The following is a 13757-nucleotide window of genomic DNA, read 5'->3' as shown; positions in this document are numbered from 1 at the left end:
TCTTCTTAAAAAGAAAAAAAACATGTTCTAAATGAAAATTAATGACAAACACATAAATATGAATTACTCTATTTTGCGGTTTCAAAATGCTATTGAATAGGTTAGAACCCCAAATAGATCACAAAATAGGAAGTATCAAGGACGTTTTTGAAAGGGACAATCATTTCTGGAACAGATACAAAGTTTCTAGTTGATGTAAAATACTTCTTTTTTTCCTGTTTAGCCTCCGGGAATTACTGTTCAAGTATAACTTCAGAAGATGAATCAGGATAATATATATGAGTGTAGTTTTTTACTGTCTCAGTTCGACCATTCCTGAGATGTGTGGTTAATTGAAACCCAACCTTCAAAGAACACCTGTATCCACAATCTAGTATTCAAATCCATATAAAAATAACTGACTTTACTAGGACTTGAATGCTGATCTAAAATACTATATATCCAGGAACAAACCTATCTTTTATCAAGTTTCAGAAAACAGAGTGACGACTCCTTTTCAAACTTTTGAGAGAATACAGGGTTGACTGGAAAACTTTAAATCACATTAAACTCACAATCATAGTCTAAATTTAAATTTATGGAAAAAATAAGCAAATCTTTTCTAGCCACAACAAAGTTGAAACAATATGATGCACTGTCATTGATCCTCTTTAATTTGGTTTTGGTAGATGAATGATATGGGTTCAGGAATCGAATCCAAAAACTGAAATGTCAAAATAAGATGCCTAGTCCTTTTGATAACCCGGCTGTTTTACTTGAAACAAAGAAACATACAGTTAATAAAGATAACCCAAAAAAACAGGCCTACAGGTATACTTTTCCAAGTTGAAAATCAAGTTGAACATCAACTCATTAACAATAACGACAATAGAGATTAAATACAGAATGATAAATGTCACAAACTAATTTTAGTAACCAGGAGAGATTATAAGCAGAATAGATAAATCATCAATTGAAAATAGAATATTAAAACTGAAGAAGTCTAGATTTATCACCAAAAAAAATCTAAAATAAGAAAAATCTCTCTAAGATCACAAAATTAAGATGTATGCAACTGTACCAATACCAGTAATCGTATATGGCACTGAAACATTGCACCTAACTGACCTTGAATAATTGTTCAAGATCAAAAGAGGATTACTGAGGAAAATCGATGGTCCATAAGAACTGAAAAAAGGTACAGACTGAAATCTAACAAGAATATTACTGATATCAAGAAACAGGGATGAAGAAAAGAAGGTTAAATTTCTTGGAGCATACAATTGGGATCAATCCAAATAGATTAAATAAGTAATGAGCTATGGAACGTAAATTACAAATCAAATTACCTGAAACAGATTGAAGGTGACTTTCAAAGGATAGGCTTGAAAGAAGAGGACTGTTGTGATTGAGATAATATCTGAAGAATAATTTACAGTATAAAAGTTCTTGTGGCAGAAGAAAGAAAAACAGGAAGAAAATGGACAGATGAGCAAAAACAAATCCAAGCCAAAAAAATGAGAAATGTATATAAGTGATACTTGTGTGGTCCTAAGTTTGTCTTTTTACGTAAAAAAAAATTATCTTCGTAGTCTTGCTGGATGGTGAGTCATCATATGACAAGGAGTAACTCCTTGTCATTACTATGATGTTACTAAAAGGCTTCGTGTAGAAAAATTGTGCCTTTCAACTTGATACAAAATTTAGAAATTCTTCGTCATCCTTTTTACTCTTTGTACTGATATTATTATATGTAGTTCACCAGTCTGTAGCAGTTCTTTCAATTTCACACAAGTCTTTTTTTATTTCTTACTTATTTAAGTCAGCTGGTAAGAATTCATGTCAAAAAAATTTTTATTCCTTTTTTTATTAATGAAACTTGCTGCTTCCACATTAAAAATTTGGGAGCTTCATCGTCAGCATAGACTACATTCTTTTTTTTAACTTAAAACTCCTCCAGTATTTTCCTAATAATTTAAATGTTCCATGTTCTTTAAGAATGTTGTCATAATTTGGTGTTAGAATATTCTCTTATGTGACGTAAAATCTTTCTATTCTGCCAAATACATAGGTAGTATAAAACTTTATCCACATAAAGGGAAAATTTATTAAATTTAATTAAAAGCTACACTTTGTTGATATAATCAAGTAAAAAATCTGTAACAGTTGAATTCTTTTTCTGACTCAAAGTGGCATCTGAGAAGAATTTCAGTTTCGTTGTAGTAGAAATACTTTTTGCTCTGAAAAAAGTAAGTGAACATTTTTAAATTGCAATGAAAAATTAGTAATTGAAAAAAAAAAGTAGTGTTTGGAAAGTAGCAGAATATTTTATGACTGGTAAAACATGGTTGAATTATTACAAAAGAAATTTTTTTTAAATATTCATGATATAAATTGTAGGTGTAATATGTAAGACAGAAAATTCCTTTTCTAAGCCATTTCTTAAAAAAAGGGCCCTTGATGTTTTTAAGGAAAAGTGACTTCAAAGAAAAATACTGAAATAGGCATTTTATTTCTTTTAAAACAATGTCAAAGTGAAGCAACTGCAGTAAAAATGTAAATTAATGGGTTAATTACACACCAAAATTGTCAGAATACTTATCTGGAAATGTTTTTAATGCAGACAAAACAAATGCTTTTATTGGAAAAAAGCATTATTGCATTCAAAAAGTTTAACTTATATTAAGCAAAACAGTGCAGTATAGAAAATAAGTTTTATTGTCATAAAAGGTTTTAACAAAAATATTTTTCAAAAAATACAAAAACATCTTGCAGCATAAGATTTTGTGAAAAAAAATATTCTTCAGAAAAGAGAATGGATTGACAAAGCATGTAGGTCATCACAAAAAGTATTGTTGGTAATTGCTTCAGAAAAACAGAAGTCTGTAAGGAGACAGAGCTACCTGAATCAAAATCAGCTACATGATGACTTAAGAATTTGAAAGTTATTTTAATTCACACAATAGTTTTTAAGATATTCAATGTAAAACTCAAAATTCGGTGTCAAAAAACAAGGTTTTTTTTTAGGTTTGTAGAACAATAGCTTTGTTAAATGACTAATAAATGCGGAATATTTAGTAACAAACCAGAAAATTTAATTCTGAGAAAATTAATATAAATACACCCAATAAAAACTTTTAAAAATTTATTTTTTATTGATGTAAAATAGACAGAACATCATATTATTCTTTCTGTACTTAAAAACCATTTATTTTAAAAACCAAAAAAGTTAATTACTGAAAATAATTTTAAAAGAAACTCAAACTTTATAAAACAATATTTTATCTATGTATAATCAATAATTTACAGAGGTAAAATGAAATAAATACATAAAAACTAAGTTGGAATGTACGGGAATGCATGGGAAAGCTGGTCAACAATGAAAATTGTGTACTTTGTTTGAATCTGTTGTCATAAATTATCATACAGATTAAAGAAGTGTAGTTTTATCCTATCATAGTGTAAAACCACTACGATGGCCATTTCAATTTTCTAACAAGGAATATGCCAATGTAAGTTTTGTTTATGGATTTTCTAATGGAAATTAGAAGCTGCTCAACATGAATATTAGGAGAGATTTCCTGAAAGGGAAATTCCAAATATGAAAACCGTTTCTTCAGTATATAAGCATTTGATCTTCTCCATTATCTCTCACCACTGAATTTAATCATGCACATAACTAAGTTTTCATTAAAATTAGAACTCCATTTTAAGTATACATCGAATATTAAGCTAATTATTTAAAAATTTATCATATAATAAATATTATTTTTAAAATAATATTAACAAAAAACGTAAAATAATTAGCTTAATATTTATCTTAGAAAAAGCTTTGGTAAAATGTACTTCCAATAAAACTGTATGTATTGTTATCTAACGTACTGATGTATAGTTAAATGGAGAATAGATTTCATGAAAGCATTATTAGTTCAAGTGCATGATTTTATTCGGTAATGACAAATAACAGAGAATCGGTGGGGCAAAATTGACAGTAAAATTCTAAATGCAGGATTGCACTGAGAACTTGCGGTGCTATTCAGTTATTCTGATATGATTAATGTTGCTTGAATATCTGTTGTTAATATGTTAAACTGATAAAAGAGTAATTTAAATATAAAAAAATTAAAGCAATTTTGGAGTCTCTTCATTACAGTACAGCAGCTATAACGGAGCTTGTTCAATCAGGATAGAAAGATTTGGATAACGTTGCAAGAAGAAAGGTCAAATGCGCTGACCAAACCGTTAGAAGCAAAGTACGTACTAAAATTTATGTTTTTTAAGCAAAGAATTGTAAAAAAATTATGTAAAATTTCCAGGTTTTTATATTTATGAATATATCTTTGCTTAAAATTATTTTGAGAGAGATATATTTATGTTTTTAACATAAATATATCTCTATATTATCTCATATTATATCTCTTTTAGTAACTATGTATAGAAAATTGGCCTCTTTCCTAAATAGCAGTAAGGATAAAAATAAATCTTTCAAAACAGCAGACACTTTAATATTAATTTATGAAGACAAAGACTAAAATTTAGGATACAAGAACTGTGTAAAAGAAAGAAAGAAGATAGAATTAAGGGGAATTTGACAATTTTAAGTAAGGGAGACCAATATTGCTAGATAATTTGGTTCTAAAATAGATTAATTAGATACAAATTTTAGTTAAATGTCATTGAAGAATAGGCTCAATCAGGAAACTTCAGTAACCTCAGGATTTCTTTTAAATATATTCAGAAAAATATTAATTGAGAAAGAAAAATAAACACCTTTTTGTTTAAATTTTAACATAATTAATATGTGTAATGTAGTTAAATTTTTGTTACCTCACTTTATTGAGATTATATTTTATTTAACACTAGTAAGCATGACTAGCCTGAGTAGGGAGTAAAAGTAGAAAGAGTACATCTAAGTCAACCATTCATTTCAGAGCTTTCTGGGACGATTGGTTTGGCTTTTTATTAATAGAGGTAGATATATATATATATATATATATATTAAAAAATAAAGAATACCGGGGCATGTTTTACGAATGGAAATAAATAATTACTCCATGTTCATATAAACATAGATTAGTCAGGAATTATTTGAATATGGAATTTACAAACCAATGGATATATCACCAATGACCTATTATTTGTAGGGTCAAACTAAATCGTTATTATATGAAGAAAATTATAACAGATTTAGTGACTAAATTCTCAACAATGAAATTATATGAATCAGTTTGGAATACTATGTGGTTCTAAAAGTAGAAGCGAGAACGTAACAATTTTCAGTAATTTAAAAGAAACATATTTTTTAATGAAATGGTAGTCATGATGGAACGGAACGTTGAATTAAAAGATGTTAAAAATATAATCTTAATCAAATTTTTCGTTTCGTCATAATTAAAAGAAAAGTAATAATGACTTCTCGATTAATAATATAATGCCAAAATTCTTACGAATTTTACTATTCAAGAACAAAGAAAATGAACGGCTTAGTCCCAAGTTGTACTAATTACATTGGATATCAGCTGATATTTATTTATTATCATTACCAACATGACAAAGCTGTAATACTATCGAAGACAATTTTTTTGTTGAGATATTTAATTTCAGATTAGTTCTTATTACAGTTATATTTATTTTAGGATAGTAAGTCTATATATTAATATAACCTCAACTAGTATTTCCTTGTTTTTTCCTGAAAAATGTATTTTTTTCTTTGAAGGTTTGAAATTTTAAATATTTTTTTGAATATTAGAAAACATTTTTCAGAGATTTATACCATTTTGTTATGAAACATTTATAGAAATAATGTTGATAATGGATAAGAAAGCATTGTGTCGTTTCTTCCCGTGCGTTGCTGGTATCTGTTGTGACTTTAGGCAGTTGTCAGAGGGTACTTTGTTAAGTTGTTATAAGTGAGTTTTAACAAATTTTCGCAAAGAGTAAGTTGATGTGTTTTGTATCATTAGACTTTGATTAGTTAATTTTTCACCTTAAAACATTTTGTAAACGACTGTCGGTCATCAAATTTTCAAGTTAGTGAGTTCAGAACTATTGACCAAAGATGATTTTTGAAAGCCTCGTATTGTTAAAAAAATAATGTAGGCTGATGAAAATAATTTTACTTGGAAATATTTTTGTAAATCTAACCCAACTATGGTTTTTTTTCAGTGGTTAACATTAATGTATTATGCGTTGTGCTTCTTATTATTGTACCTATTCGATTAATTTACAATGGTTTTGTTTCATTTCAAACTTTGTTTTATTAAATTTATTTTGTTGATTGTTTGTGGGGATAATGTTTTATAAAGCTGGTTCAGCTAATAATTCAAGTGAAATGTTAGCAAACCCAAAGCGTTCAGATAAATTCACGAAACATATATTCTCAACTTAATGAAAACAGTATAACTAACATAACACATTTAATATATTGTTTCCACTCATTTTTTAACAAATTAATTCACTTAATATCATGTCGAATTGAAGCATTACACATATTACAAGCAAAGAGCTGGATGCTAAACAGTTAAAAATGAATTGAAATTATCATTATAATCTCAGAAAGGATTAAAAATATTTCATAGAATTTAAAACTGAAAACTGTTTCAGTTGTTAAGTCTTCAGTTAATTAAGGAATAAGTAGAGGGAAAAATTTATAATTATATTTTAATCATAAAAAAAAATTTTGCTTAAAATCATTAAACCATTGAAACTTGCAAATCAGATTGCCTGCCATTATCTAATGCATACCACTTGAGTAGATAAAAAAAAGAACCTTAAACTAAAGAAATATTCTTATCATAAAATGTGAAGGATGGGATATTATTTTGTATATCACGATTGTAAACTTTCACAATAAGATTTTTAATGTTACTTTGGCTAGATTTAGGAAATTGGTTTCTGTCACTAGAAGTGCCAAAGATGAAATTAAATTTAGTCAAAAGAGTAGTAGAAGTAGCTGTCGCTTCCATTGCTCTAGACATGCTGGTTGAAGTGTGGTACATACTATTCCATTACTTAGGAATCTGGATTTCATACTTCTAAGTATGAGATGATAGATTTGGTTGGATGTTTGTCACGGCATACATCCAAACAGAAAGTGTTCAAAGGTATTTATATTGTACACTTGGTTGGATCTTTTCATTGAGAGCAGATTTTCAGCTGATGCAGTGATCATTTTATGGTTTTATTGTACATACCTTTATTTTTATAAGTATTTTATACCATTCATTTAATATTTTTATCTTGTCATTTTATATGAACATCAATATTCTTATTAAATTCTTTACTGATAAGCTATTTATTTTTCCAGTTTCGACATGATATATGATCAAAGTTCTCCTGGCACCCCAGTAATTTTCATTTTAAGTCCAGGGTCAGATCCAACTAGTGAACTAATGAAACTAGCTGATCGATGGGGAGCTGGACCAAAATTTAAGTACCTTTCTTTAGGTCAAGGACAAGATAAGGTAAGGTATATTACAGATACTGTGATGTATGTTTATATAATAATATTACTATGAATTAGTTTTCACAAAAATGAAAACAAATGTTACAAATACTGTTTATTGAAATAAATGTTACTTAGAACATTGTAAAAGATATTAAAACTCCTTAACAATCTTTTTCAAACAAAAAAAATTTGTTTAAGAAATAAAATTCTTCATGCTTAGCAAAGATTGAAGAAGAAGAATTATATTAAAATATATTATTACTAGCCTATTGGGGCTCTACCCCCTGGACTACAGGGCCCAGATTAGCTCAGACAAACCCCAAAGCTGACCCAGGAGCTTCCCAGGGCCACAGGGCCTGCCACAGAGCTTGCTTTGCTAGTCATTCCCATCTACCCAGAGGGCTCTGCCCCCTGGACCCTGCAGTGTTCATTATCATCATGGTTGTGAGAATAATACTGATAAATAACAATTAAAGTATTCAGGCATAGAAACCTGAAAAAGAAACTTATTTACAAAAGGCAGATTATTAGTAATTATGGTAACTGAAGTACACACACCTTTGACGATGAAAAATTCATAACTTATATCTGTTCTCAAATGGTGCGAGAACAAACAGACAAAATTTTGGCTTTACATATAAGCATATTCAAATAAATTAGAACTATATTTAAGATAAATAAATAGTAGGTTAAACAATAAGTATGTGCATGATGTTGTGTTTTCATGTGTAAAATGAGAATATGAACTATGTTCATATATTCCTATTTTACAATATTATTATAAAACATTCTGTATGTTTATTGTTATCTTTTTTATTTGAATTTAATTCAAGCTCAGGTATGATAGAGTTCTATACTGATAAGATGCAGGCTTATTGCATTAAAATGATTATTTTTGAATTTAGTTTACTAGAATTGCTACAGGATCTAAAAGGAATTTGGTTATACAGAATAGATGTTTGATTCCTGCTTACTATTTTTAATACTAGATTACAGTGAGTTGAAGAAAAGCTAAAGAGATAGAAAAGCTAATTTTGTACTTTACCAAGCACTAGATTAAACTGTTTGGTAAAATTTCTGAGATGTAATTTAATGAAGTATACCGCCAAAAGTAATTTTAAATTATTTTAGAATCTTTATTTAATTTTATACATTCACTCTCCACTTAATTTTTCGCTTGTCTCTGTTGATTTAATTTTCACATGGTGTTCCACTGTCAAACAAGGATTATCCTCATTCACTGAATTAAGGAGCCAGAGTTAAGGAATGCTTCTTGTGAGCATCGTTAGTAGTTCCTTCTGTTTCAAAGTTATCCCAGTTACAGGCAGTGGATCTCATTGGAGCATCTTGTTGAAACTGATTTCTATACTCTCTCTGTAGTGCAACTATGTTCTCTATCTACCAGTAAGCCTTAAGGATAAATTTTCTTTCCTCAAAGCTTAGCCTTGATTCAGTCATTATTTAATCACACCTGAAATCAAGATGATAGTTATTATGTAAAATAGTGTTTACTTTTTTTGGGGCACCTGATAAAAATTCTTGTAAACTAATGTACTTTTTGTTGTGGTCAGGTTTTTTGTTAATATTTTATGTATTTCTTTCCTTCAATACTTGAGCTATCTTCTCTCCTACTGCTTCCTTTCCAATTCTTATTTTTCCAGTTTCTCTTCAATATGACTTATTTATCCTACTAAAAGTATATGATTGCTTATAAATTGCAGTTATTACTTATAAAAAGCATTATTGCTTATAAATATTTGTATAAATTTTACTTTCTTTTGTTATAGGCGGCAGTTTCGCTTTTAGTAAATGCAATAAATCGTGGGAATTGGTTAATGTTACAAAACTGTCATTTGCCGATCAGTTTTATACGAACGTTAGAAAAGATATTAGACAAAAATACAAAACCACATCCTGATTTTAGGTTATGGCTTACAACTGATCCAACTCCGTCATTTCCTATCAGTGTCCTTCAGAGGTCAACGAAAGGTAAGTTTACTTAAAACTGACTTATCAATATGGTATTTCATTTTCAATTTTTTCCTTTTTTTTTTGGAAAAACTACTATAATTTTTTTAAATACATATTAACTATAAATGGCTCTTGATATGATATGATTCTGGATGCTGTTTGATGTAGTGGAAACCATAGTACCATAAGTAATGTTTTTACCCTGTAAATTAGTTATATTGTTTTACCGGTAACTATTTATCAGCATATTTACTTATAAAAATTAACTTGTTAGTGTGGTTCTAAGGAAAAGGGAAAAGATGTTAGCCATTTATCTTATAATTCTACATTTAATATATATGGTTTTCCTTTATTTTACAATGTCATGTCACAGTTGGCGTGACCCTTATCTCCCGATATTGTTCCAATGATGGATAGATTTTCTCCTCCTCAACCTTATTAAATTCCCAAAATCTTGTTTTTTTTTTTTTTTTAAATTTTTGTACTATTTTAGTTTTGCAATTGGTGAAAGTCTTTTATGCTCTAACTTCAGTTAGATGTAATTTACTTAAATATATACATGTAAGTACTGAAGAAAACATTGATGTGTGAATAAATAAATTAATATTTAAACATAAGTTTATATGACACCTGTTAAGAAGGATCTAAATTATTATTTTTTTGTTCATTTGAATTTGAACAGAAAAATTCAGCTTACCATGGCAGTAACCCTAGTTTGCTTGCATGATTTTTTATACCCTAGTAAAATGATTCATTTCCTGCCAATAAAAAAAACCAGTCTGTAATTTGTACAATACGTAAGTATTATAACACCATTTACAATATTTTTTTTCTATACTCTTCACATTTTTACTTTGTGTACATTGACAGAATGCATTAAACAATGCTACTATGGCAAATTTTGCTAAAACTTTGTAATATTCAGGATATTACATCATTTGTGATGTAATATCATGTAATGATATTATGATGATGATGATGATGTAATATTATGTAATTTATATCATTTTGTGATAGCTAACTATGACACTATGGAGTTATATAAATTTAAAAATTGTATAACCACTTAAAAATAGGTAAACATTAGTTATCACTGATCAACATTCTGTCTACTGATGTCTGTTTGTGGTGGTTTCTTTGTAACGTGTAATTATATATTATTTTTTATCATTTACTTTGAACGATTTTATTTTTATCACTATATTTATTTATTCTCTTACTCATTTTCTGAAAATTTTTATTAGATGTAGTTCATCTGACTTACAGTATTTTATTGTTAATGACTTTTATATGATAATAACTCTCACCTGGTTGTTCATTCCATGTTAACTGGTGAAGGAGAACTCCTCTTTCACTTCCTTCTCTTTTTTCTCCTTGGAATGTAAAAAGTAATTTTTTTGGATTGTTTTAGGGTACCATCTTCAACTTGTTTTATTAGCAGCTAATTTACCAACAAATTTGTTTAAATATGCTATTGGTCACAAAAATATAATGTTAGGCTAATTTATCAATAAAAAGTATTGATATTGAAGTATATATGTAATTTATATACAACCAGAGTTACTAGATTTTCAAGATAAAATCAACTGAATAAGAAATTGGTAGTGATTTAAAAAAAAAATATGAATGGTTAAGAAATAAACTGGTACTGATCAGTTGGATGGTTGAAATTTATATACAGATTGTATTAACGATTTTAGGATACTATCTATTAAATTTCTTGCTAAGAAATTATAGGTATCGATCAATTACAGGCAAATAGCTGGAAATACCAAGATGCATAAAATGCTTACACAAACTTAATTATTTGATTTTACTTGTTCAGTTAGGGGGGATATATTTTTGAAACCTGAAAAAGGTTTTTAAGTATCGGTGGTTATAGAACAAATGCCAACATTCAATGATGGTCAACAAAAGGGAAATTCTTTGAACAGCTTGTGTAAACTGCATTAATTAAAATTACAGGTTACCGTCTGCTAACTTTGTTGCTAGTTAGCAGATGATCTTTTAGACATGAGTTTATTTTAATTTATGAAAGCGGTAAGGAATTTAAATGCACTAGTAAATATAATTACAAAGAAATAAATAAAAGAAATATAATGGTAAACTACTGCATAGTTGAAATTCATGAGCAACCTTAGTTACTTGAGACTTGAATAAAGTAGTCTCTGCCATCTTCCTTGTACAGTTATGTGAAGGTGAAAAGATTAATTATACCGCTCAATTATGGTTAGAAAAACAGAAAGTTAATTGATAGTTACAATATATGTGTAACCTGGAAGGGTTTTCTAAAAACTGAATTATTGTAAAATAAATAAGTCCATGATAAAATTGCTGTCAAAAAGTAGGAAATATTACATTTAATAAATATTTAATCCTGAACTTCTTCTGATAACTGCAAGTACTTGTACATCTCTTATTCTTGATAGAAAGCTAGGAATTAGGTTTAGCTTAAACTAAGTTTTAACTTTAAATTAGGATTTTACCTTGTTTTTAGTTTTCCACAAAAACGGCTCCTAGTTATTTAACTTTTTATTTATCTTTGTTTACCTTTAATTTATTTACCTTCCAAAGTTCTGAATTGGGTCCTGTTTTAGATTAGTACACTAGAGCCAGATTTTGTGTGAGATTATTAGAAACACAAGACAGTGTGTATGTAAAAATTTATAATTGTTAAAAATATTTTATAGATAGCAGTTATAGTTTGACTGATTTATTGCATTTGATTATTGTAATTGGAATTAACATTTTCCTATTAATTTTTCTTATAGTGTAACTGAGGCTCCAAATGGTCTGAAATTGAATTTACGAAATACTTACTTTAAATTGAGACCTGAATTATTGGATAGCTGTTCTCATCCAAAATTTAAAACTATAATTTATGTATTAGCATTTTTTCATGCTATTGTTCAGGTAATGTTATTCATGATTAATTTATTAATTTAAAAATATAGTTTATACATTTAAAAATTGTTTCTTTTTTAACAGTTGTTTTCCCCTTTTTTATGCTTTAAAAATCTGTTTTATTTAAATCTTTTACAGCTTTTACATACATTTTTATTATAGTTTTGAATAGTTTGAAGCAGCATGTAATTCACTTTTTTGTGTTTTTCAAGCAATAGTAACGTGTTTTTTTTTGCGTTGTCTTAAGTTTGAGTTTGTAGAAAGACAAAGTAGGTACAATACAAATTTCAAAATTTATTCAGCTAGGTCATAACAAGATGGGTAGTGTGAATATTTTATTTTATTAAGATACACTATCTAGAAATATCTTTCAATATACTGAATCAAATGACTTTCACTACTAGAAATAAATAAATAAATTTATTTATTGATTGTTTTCGTTGTTATTGTTGCTTCTATGTTTTATAAATTTTCTTAATTTAATTTAAGGAACAGAAGTACAAATAAGCTTCTTATGAGTTAGTCTCATAATAAAACCAATAATACTACAACTTTATTCTTATGCTTACCTTAAGCACAGCCTTTAGAAAAAGATATGTCTATATAAAGTAAACATAAATGTAAAGATATATTTACAAAAATTAACAGTAATTATTAATGAATTTTATTGAAATTAGACTACTGGTCTTTTATTTCTCATCATATTCTTAACAGCAAACTTACATCTGCAAAAACTGTAACTGTGCATGGTTCTTCATTTATTGAGCAGACTGAAATATAAGTCAACACACTTCATACGTTTATGTATATATCATACTATTTGAACTTGTTTCATTGCCATATAGTTAATGAAATATATTTATACAGATATTCACTACATATAATATGGCTACAAAAGGACAAGTTCTTATATTATAAGAATGTTGTAATTTAAAATAATGATATATTCTATTGTATTTTTCATGCAGTTATACTGAATTTCTCATGACTTAAGAGGATAAACTTCAGGAGTGCATTATAAGGTCAAAATAAACAAAAACGTGTCTTAAATGAATGTAGGTGCAAAAATGCTAAACATTCAAGTTTTAGTTTGCGGAAAATCTTTTCTGATTACTGCTCCAAAGGTGAAGTGATGCTATGCTATATAATACTTGGAATGGAGATAAATGAAGAAAAATTAGTGACTTGTATGTTATTTGATCCGAGAACATTTTTTTATTGGGCCCATAGAACTGTGTTTGATAGTTTCCAATATAAATGTTATAAATCATAAAAAAATTGAAATTAAAATTTCACTTTTTTAGTATTTTTATTAATAAACCGAAGCACATCAGCTTCCTTGTGGGACATTGTAGTTATTGAAATAATGAAAGTTCTATGAATAATATCATAATAATGACATGGCAATAAAATTGTTTTCAGATTACAGTTATAATATTAATTTTCACTTTTTCCC

The 13757-nt window shown here is 27.8% G+C and overlaps 1 pseudogene; it reads left to right on the top strand.

Moving 5' to 3' along the window:
- LOC142333011 (dynein axonemal heavy chain 10-like) overlaps nucleotides 1-13757 on the top strand; it is a 113303-nt pseudogene that overhangs the window by 90340 nt on the left and 9206 nt on the right.

Source organism: Lycorma delicatula, chromosome 12 (assembly GCF_047948215.1).
Source record: "Lycorma delicatula isolate Av1 chromosome 12, ASM4794821v1, whole genome shotgun sequence".
Taxonomy (NCBI): domain Eukaryota; kingdom Metazoa; phylum Arthropoda; class Insecta; order Hemiptera; family Fulgoridae; genus Lycorma; species Lycorma delicatula.
Note: the sequence above shows the minus strand (reverse complement) of the source record. Positions and strands in the feature narration are given on the sequence as shown.